At 44.7% G+C, this 7,790-nt stretch overlaps 1 protein-coding gene across 8 annotated transcripts in view; it reads right to left on the bottom strand.

Moving 5' to 3' along the window:
- Window positions 1–7,478, bottom strand: part of RMDN2 (regulator of microtubule dynamics 2) — an 81,164-nt gene extending 73,686 nt beyond the window's left edge. For 3 of the 8 annotated variants that reach the window (XM_072767273.1, XM_072767274.1, XM_072767272.1), the window contains exon 1: window positions 2,358–2,510. The gene's annotated coding sequence lies outside the window, so the exon portion shown is untranslated. Of the gene's footprint in view, window positions 1–2,144; window positions 2,298–2,357; window positions 2,511–7,325 lie in introns of those variants that run through there. The other 5 variants (XM_072767275.1, XM_072767276.1, XM_072767278.1 and 2 more) reach the window with 4 other exon arrangements.
- Between the last annotated feature and the right edge of the window lie 312 nt (window positions 7,479–7,790).

Genomic DNA, 7,790 nt, shown 5'->3' on the forward strand with positions numbered 1-7,790 from the left:
GTAAATAAATAGGAAGTCAAAGTCTATGTAGGAAGGCGATCTTATCCCTGAGACCATACCAGGTTTAAATAGGTGGCCAGGAGCATTAATTTTTCTTTGACCTTTTGTTTAGGAATTATACCAATTCCAAATTATCTCTTGGAGGCAGGTCCTATTATTATCTCTATTTTGCAGATAAGCAAACTGAGGCATACAGTTGTCATTTACCCAGGGGCCATCTGACTAGGACAGGAAAACTGTTACCCTGATAACTCTTAGATGTACTGCTGCATGAAGATTCAGAATCAATAAGGACATGAAGGAGAATGCTGACTAGGCAGAGATGTTCAGAGGTGAAATAGGATTTTAGAACTATAAAAATCAACTACAATCAATCAATAGAGCAGGTATTGCTTTTAAATAACCACAGTTAGAGACTAATAGTACAAGCTATTATCAAAATAAATGTGCTTCTAAGCCACCAATTTGAAAAATGCCACTCATTAAAAATAGTAACTAGCAGGGGCACTTCAGTGGTACAGCCTTTTAAGTGCCAGACTCTTGGTTTCCACTCAGGTCATGATCTCAGGTCTTGAGATCAAGCCCCTCCTGCAGCTCAGAGCAGAGTCTGCTTAAAATATTCTCTCTCTCTCTCTCTCTCTCTCTCCCTTTCCCTCTGCCCCTCCACCCCACACACTCTCTCTCTCAAAATAAATCTTTTAAAAGAAAAACAGTAGCTAGCAAGGTAATAAATCAGAACACTTGCTTAGCTGCGGTATAATTTCAAAGGTTATATTACATTATTTAAGTAACTTTTATATATGTAATTGTCAAATTAGTATACACCTATATTTTTGTATAAAAACACAGTAATCAAAAGATGTATTGACTAGATAATCAAATGCTAAGTATTATTCCCATTACATGTGTTGATTTGTAAGGTGCTAGTAATATTGATAGAAAATGAAACATTATTTTAACAAAAATTATTGGCATCTAAAATCAATGGGTAATATATAATTAAGTTACTAGCAGATGAGAACAAGAATCCTACTGAATAAATCAAAATTTTAACACTAAAGAAATTTCTACATTAAAAGTAATTTTGGGGAGCGTCTGGTGGCCCACTTGATTATTTGGCTGCCTCCAGCTGACTGAGGTCATGACACCAGGGTCTTGGGATGGGGCCCAGTTGGGCTCCGGGCTCAGTGGGGAGTCTCCTCCCTCTCCTGCCCGCCTTGCTTATGCTCTCTTTGTCAAATAGATAAAATCTTTAAAAAATAAAATTTTAGAAAATGGAAAGTGTGCTTTACACCAAGGTAGTTACTGTGTTTTCAGCAATATCTAGCACATACATTCATTTAATTCATCAGCAGACTCTTAGCGGGAAGTACATAAAATATTTAACTCTGGTACTTGGAAGATGTACCAAAGGCTTTGTAAGAACGATAAAGGCACATCACGGGTTACAGTCCAGTGCGAGGTCTGTATCCCAGAGGATTAGATCTGAGACCTCGACGTGGCCATCAGATTCCCCACGGCGACCTGGATAATCTAATACTTCCTGAGTGAACTCTATTTCATCAGGTTCTCACTACTTTTCCTATTTTAATAATTTCTTTTAAACTCAAGGGCTTGCTGATGTTTGGCGTATTTGCAAACGTTGGTGGCACTACCCAGCCCTCCTCTAGTGTCAGGCAGGTGGAGAATCGGACGGACCGAGGGCAAAGCCGCCGCAACCGGGGGTCCGCGGGCGGCTGGGAGGGAGGGTCGCGGCGCGGAGGCCGGCGGCGGCGCGGCGAGCGGGGGCTCCTGGGGCTTGCGGGCCCCGCCGGGCCGCGACGCAGCACCCGCCCGCTCCCGCGCACCCAGGCCGGCGGCGTCCCAAGGCCGAAGGCCGGCGGCCGGCGTGGACACAGCGGCCAGTCCCAAGGCCGACGCTCTCAGACGCCGGCCGACAGCGCAGCGCGGGCGCGGGAAGCCCCGCAGCCGCCGTGCCCCGCGCAGTGTCGCCGCCGCAGCCGCCGCAGCCGCCGCAGCGAGGATGCCCCGCGGGACCCGGAAGTGCTGCCGCCGCGCCGCCGGAAGTGCCGCCTCAGCCCTCCGCAGCCCGGCCGCGGCCCGGCCCGGCCGCCGAGCCTCCCAGGGCCCTCCCCCGCACGCACCTGAGCTCGCCGCGCGGGCCTCTCCGCCGTCGGGCACCGGGGACCTGGGCCGGGAGCCGAGCGGCGGGCGGACAGCAGCCCCGAGCCCGCGGGTCCCCACGGCCCGCCCCGCGGCCCGCCGCGTCCTGACCCAGATAGCGGAGGCGCCGGGGGAGGAGCCCGCGGCCACTCGCCCTGCGGCTCCCGCCTCCTCCCGCGGGGGGTTCGACTTACCCGGGCGGGCTCCCAGCGCACCTTCCCCGGGAGAGACCGCTCCGCCGGCGCGTCTGCGCGCACCGCACACCGTGGCCGGGACGCCGCCTCCCCCGGGGCCCCGCGCGGGCCCGGCGCTTTCCGTCCGGTCGCCGCAGCCCCGCACACCCGCCGGCCGCGGCCCCCGCCCCGGGTACCCGTCTCCGTGCCCCTCCCGGGCACGACCTTGACGTTTGACCCGCGGTTCTGGGCAGCGCCGAGATCGCTGTCATTAGCGGTCGGGGCCGCAACCACGGCTTCTTCGCTTTAGCTCACGTTCCAGTTTAATGACTGAGATCCCCAACCGCCAATCTTTTTTAAGACTTTTTATTTTATTTATTTATTCATGACAGAGAGAGAGAGAGGCAGAGACACAGGCAGAGGGAGAAGCAGGCTCCATGCACCGGGAGCCCGACATGGGACTCGATCCCGGGACTCCAGGATCGCGCCCTGGGCCAACGGCAGGCGCCAAAAGGCTGAGCCGCTCAGGCATCCCCTCCCCCCGCCGTTCTGAGCTGCTGTTAACTCAAGACCGCGGCCCTCTCGGATCCGTAGCTTAGCGACCTTACCAGACCTTACCCAGCCGCATGGTCTGTGGTTGGTACGATGAAGGCAAACTCTTGACAAACAGAAACAACACTCTCCTTTCCGTATTGCCCTCACTTTGAGTTTTAAACGTAGGCTTGCGGAGAACTTAGTTTGGATTCCAAATTCCCCACCAATGTGTACTAAGTGGAATTAAAACCGGGACATTCCTATTTATCGAAAAAAAAAAAATCCTGCTCTCTGAAAAATAAAAAGGCTCATTTTATAATCTATACAATGCTGTTTACCGACGGGGATTCTATAGGATTCCTGAGACTCTAAGGTGTTTGGAGTTTCAAGCAGGCCGCATTAAAGAATTCAGTAAGCCTAGCCATAGCCACGGTCATTTTGTTGAAATAAAGTTGTATTTTGGAATACAGCAGGCTAATACTTTTAAGATTTGAAACTAGAATAGCCCTCCATTCCAAAAACCACTTTCATCTCATTTATGGTTTGCAAGGATGTATTACAATATAATCCTAATATTTGCTTTATTTAACCAGAATACAATAAAATATTGTATTTATGTATTATACATATAATACAATAAATGTATTATACATAAATACAGTGATGCGATTATACATAAATACAATACATATTATTGAAATATGTATTGTATTTATCCTGTTATGCAGGATGATGATAAGTGGTTGTTGTTTTTTTTTTAATTAGAGTCGAATGCAAAAGAAACTATACTGTCGGGGATCTCTGGGTGGCTCAGTGGTTTAGCGCCTGCCTTTGGCCCAGGGCCCCATCCTGGAGTCCTGGGATCCAGTCCCACGTTGGGCTCCCTGCATGGAGCCTGCTTCCCCCTCTTCCTGTGTCTCTGCCTCTCTATGTCTATCATGAATAAATAAATAAAATCTTAAAAAGAAAAAAACTATACTGTCTCTTCTGTAGTACTTAAAGTACCTATCAATTTAAGCTTTTCCAGAAGCAGCCCTCTGAGCGGTCTACTGCTGTGGCCTCAGCACACAGCACAGAAGGGGTCCAAAATAAAAATATGGAGTATAGGCTGAGAACAAGGCCTTACCCCTCTCTGCTCCTAGAGGAGGGTGGCAGCTGGTGCTGACTGGTTAGTCAGGTGCAGGAAGCAGGGGAAGATAACTGTGGACTCCTGTGTGTGTACATGACACCTGTTCCTTTGCCTGGCACCAGTATCTTTGATTCTGTTCCTGGCTCTGTAAAAATTACATGAGAGGTAGAAACAGAGATAGTGGTAGCCGTTGATCTTTGGTAAAGTTCAAACTAAATAGCATAGAGAGAACCTACCCTTGCCAGGCTAACTAAAAAGAAGAAATGACTCCTGCACCCTTATTCGCAGAATAGCATAAAAGGAACTACAACAGCTAGGGGAGGCTGCCGGAAACAACCGCTAGAACTTTCCAAGTTGCTGATCATCATGGACACATGTTTGTGCTCCCCCAAAGTTCATATATTTAAACCCTAATCCCCAAAGCGATGCGATTTGGAGGCGGAGCCTTTGGCAGATGATTGGGTTACAGGGTTGGAGCCCTCGTGAATAGGATTACTGCTCTTATAAGAAAACTAAGAGGCCAGAGGCCTCTTTTCTACCATGTGAGGGTACAGTGTCTGCAACCTGGAAAAAGGAGTCTTACCAGAACCTAGCCATACTGGCACCAGGATCTTGGATTTCCAGCCCCCAGGACAGTGAGAAATAAACGTCACTTAAGCCACTCAGCCTATGGTAATTTGTTATAGCAGCTGGACCTAATTAAGACCCTTTTCTCCATCACAACTAGCACAGTGCTACAATTATCTGGCTCTTCACAATTTGTCCTCACTGGCTTTTCCAGCTCTTCCCTACCAGGCATCATCCTATGCTTTAGCTATAGCCAAACTGCCATATCCTCTTTCCGTAAGCCACAGATTTTCCAGTCTCTGTGTCCTTTTCAGATGCACTCTGGGCCTCGAATACCCTACTGTTTACCGCTTGTCAAAAACCAACTCATCCAGCAGATTAATTTTAATCTGCTTCCATTGAGAGGCTACTCTGTACATTTTCCTCCTCCCCAAAAGATGTATTCATCCATGCCGCCATCAAAACTTTCGTGGAAGGATAAGGATTTCAACAAACCCGAAACCCTTCTCTGCCTCCTTTCATACACATCTCTCTCATACACTGAATTATTACTGCTTGGTCAGTGACTGTTGGGTCCTTGAGATTGAGAATCTTTTCAAGGCAAGGATGTATCTATCTTGATATCCCAGTGCCTGGCACAGTGCACATACCCAATGTTAAATAAATATTTTGAAAAAACATTTTTAAAGTAATATGTATAGTGAAGAGAAAAGCATTAAGAAATGTGTAGTCCTTCCTGTAGTAAAGCGTGTGTTATGGGTTTATCAGGTTTTTTGTTTTATGATTACTTCTTGGGTTTTATCTGTGTTTTTATTCCTGGAAGCAATTGAGTGACCAAGTTGATCTTAGCCCTATAACAATAATTAATCTAGTCTGTAGTTAATTATTCTTATATTTCCTTATGTAATCATTTCCCTTTTTTTTTTTTTTTTTTTTTTGTATCACCTATCAGCTTACTCAGGGAACGGACCATTAAGGGCAAAGGAACTATTTAGTTGGAAGGCAATCAAGGGTTTTGCTTGCATTTCCTTGAGAAGATATACTCTCCTTTTGTTCTAGAAATTTGATCTAGATTTTATTTTAAGGCTCAGGAACTGGTGATGGTCAGGTATTACCATTTACATTCCAATACATTATATTTTTGCTCTTCAAGTTAATTTACCACCTGAATTTCTGTGAACTGCAGATTGAGCTATAAACGTTAAGTACTACTGTCACCCTCAACTCCTATCTCAAAAGAACAAAATCTACCTTCTTCTCCAGGCTTGGGTCAGAGAAGTATTTTGTTGCTAAATAATTGAAGAAATTATTTTAAAATTAAGAACACACTAACCATGAAGAGAGAGAGAGAGCATGCATGCAGAGATCTATGGCTGGCTGTGCAGACAAAGAGCAGCAGTGGAGAAGCCAGCCAGGCACAACTCAAACTCCAAGTTTCCCAAATCAGATCTGGAGACCAGAGGAGAGCCAATAACAGCAACAACCACAGCATAAATAGTGATTGGGTCTTATACCCAGCTCCTGCTTCCTTCTTCATATGGATTGTCTTACTCCATCTCCTCAGCAATCCAGTGAGATCAATAACATTATAGGTAAGGAAATAGAGGCTTGCAGAGGTGAAGAAACTTGGCCCCAGTCACAGTCATTTTTAGAGGCAATAACCAAACTTAGCATTGTCTGAGAGCCTTTCCTCTCAACCACATCCTGTGAGTCCAGCCTGGATGGCTGGCCTCGATGCCTGAAGAACATTCGAAGGAGGTTCATCAGAACACCTTTCATAAGCACAGCACAGAAATTCGCACATGATATTGTCCTGTCTGCATCTTCCATGTCAGTTATCAATGGAGCCTTCACTGCTCCATTTACAGGAGGGCCTGAATCTCCAGATCAGAGCATCTTACCCATGGGGTTAACCATTATCTCTAAGCCACAGGGTACATACAGAATTATGGTGGGTCTAGCATGTTTAGGTTGGTGTAGGAATAGACTTGGGGACAAGAGGAAAAATAATACTGTGTCTAATGCAAGTGGGAGTGTTTTGGAGGGCATTTTTCCTTTTAGGGGAATACAAGAAAATTACCCCCCCCCCCCCAATTATAAAAGTAGTATGAGATTACTATGGCCAACTTGAAACTTCCAAAGGAAAAGTGCTGTCTTTGAAAAAGGCACAAAAGTTAAATAAAATCTTAAAAATAAATAGATAAAAAAAAAGGGCAGTCCAAGTGGTTCAGTGGTTTAGCACCGTCTTCGGCCCAGGGCCTGATCTTGGAGACCCAGATCGAGTCCCACATCAGGCTCCCTGCATGGAGCCTGCTTCTCTCTCTGCCTGTGTCTCTGCCTCTCTCTCTCTCTGTGTTTCTCATGAATAAATAAAATCTTAAAAAAAAAAAAAAATAAATAAATAAATAAGAAAAAGGCACAAAAGTAAGTTTATTAACTGTTTCCACAAGACTAAGTAATGAGTGTGATAAACTATTAATCATTTAAATATAATAAAATAGTTGGCCCAATATTCCTGTGCTGAATAAAACTTAAATGGTATTTAAGAAAAATATGTACAAAAGAAAAATTAGCAACAATATTTATGTAACACTACTTAGCAATCCAGTATTGAAACCATTTATTAAAAATATGATGACCTCATTGAAATATGGAATTCTTATTAGAAACTGTTGGTTTGGCTAGAAAAATTAAGTTTTTGTTCAATGAAGGAATAGTCATTTTCAGAAAGGCGTATACTTTGCCTGATTGATACCAACCTTGCTCAATGATCAGCAGTTTTCCTGGGACACTTGAAGATAAGAATGAAATTTCTTCAGAAATTGCAGAAAGCTTTCTAAGTCACATTCTTACACCAATTTCCTGTAGTCAGCCTGTTCAAAGCACAGTCTTGCATACATTTGAAAATGGAACTGAACAGATTCAGAGCAAAGAGGAGTCTTGCCCCTCCCTTCTGCATTTTTTCTTCATCTTGAGAGATAATGTTCAGGGACATTCTTGATGATTTGTGTGTCAACTTCAGAAGCCAAGGTCAGTTTCCTCAGGGCAGGTTCAAAATAAAGTCAAATGTACATCAGTTAGGCAAAATATTGTTACTATATATATATATATATATATTAGTTAAAATAACTGGATAGTTTTAATTATACATAAGTAGAAAAAAGATTTCATTTCGAATTTGGGTGGTAAGTCAATTTTGTTCAAGGTTCTGCTGGAGAAAATTT

Source organism: Vulpes vulpes, chromosome 8 (assembly GCF_048418805.1).
Source record: "Vulpes vulpes isolate BD-2025 chromosome 8, VulVul3, whole genome shotgun sequence".
NCBI classification, from domain to species: Eukaryota; Metazoa; Chordata; class Mammalia; order Carnivora; family Canidae; genus Vulpes; species Vulpes vulpes.